Below are 1,442 nucleotides of genomic sequence, written 5' to 3'. Positions count from 1 at the left end.
TATATGTAACACACACAAAAAAAGAACCATACTTGTTGGCCAAATTAACCTCTCTCTTGTTGTACATTCAATTGATCGATGCAGACCCCGCAGGCTGATACGTCTCCAACGTATCTATAATTTTTGATTGTTCCATGCCATTATATTACCCAATATTGGATACTTTATATGCATTTATGTGCTATTTTATATGATTTTTGGGACTAACCTAGAGCCCAGTGCCAGTTTATGTTTTTTCCTTGTTTTCGAGTTTTACAAAAAAGAAATATCAAACAGAGTCCAATTGACCTGCCAATTTACGAAGATTTTTGGATGGATCAGAAGAAGCCCCCGAAGCAAAAGAGTTGGGCCAGAAGAGTCCTGAGTCATCCACGAGGGTGGAGGGTGTGCCCCCCTACCTCGTGGCTAATTCGGAGACCCCCCCTGACGTGAAACCGACGCCAAAAATTCCTATAAATACATAAACCCCCGAAAAGAAACCTAGATCGGGAGTTCCGCCACCGCAAGCCTCTGCAGCCATGAAAAACCAATCAGGACCCTGTTCCGGCACCCCGCCGGAGGGGGGATCCATCACCGGTGGCCATCTTCATCATCCCGACGCTCTCCATGACGAGGAGGGAGTAGTTCACCCTCAGGGCTGAGGGTATGTACCGGTAGCTATGTGTTTGATCTCTCTCTCTCTCCCTCTCTCTCTCGTGTTCTTGATGTGGCACGATCTTGATGTATCACGAGCTTTACTATTATAGTTAGATCATATGATATTTCTCCCCCTCTACCTTATTGTAATGGATTGACTTTTCCCTTTGAAGTTATCTTATCGGATTGAGTCTTTAAGGATTTGAGAATACTTGATGTATGTCTTGCATGTGCTTATCTGTGGTGACAATGGGATATTCACGTGATCTACTTGATGTATGTTTTGGTGATCAACTTGTGGGTTCAGTGACCTTGTGAACTTATGCATAGGGGTTGGCACACGTTTTTGTCTTGACTCTCCGGTAGAAACTTTGGGGCACCCTTTGAAGTTATTTGTGTTGGTTTGAATAGATGAATCTGAGATTGTGTGATGCATGTCGTGTAATCAAACCCGTGGATACTTGAGGTGACATTGGAGTATCTAGGTGACATTAGGGTTTTGCTTGATGTGTGTCTTACGGTGTTATTTTACTACGAACTCTAGGGCTGTTTGTGACACTTAGAGGAATAGGCCAATGGATTGATCGGAAAGAATAACTTTGAGATGGTTTCGTACCCTACAATAATCTCTTCGTTTGTTCTCTGCCATTAGTCACTTTGGAGTGACTCTTTGTTGCATGTGATGGATTTTTATATGATATAATTATGTTATCATTGTTGAGAGAACTTGCACTAGCACTACAAAAAAAAGACACATCCGTGACATTTTGGGCCGAACGAATTTTTTTTCTGTCATACATATGACA

This window comes from Triticum dicoccoides, chromosome 3B, assembly GCF_002162155.2.
Source record: "Triticum dicoccoides isolate Atlit2015 ecotype Zavitan chromosome 3B, WEW_v2.0, whole genome shotgun sequence".
In the NCBI taxonomy this organism is placed as follows: Eukaryota; Viridiplantae; Streptophyta; class Magnoliopsida; order Poales; family Poaceae; genus Triticum; species Triticum dicoccoides.
Note: the sequence above shows the minus strand (reverse complement) of the source record.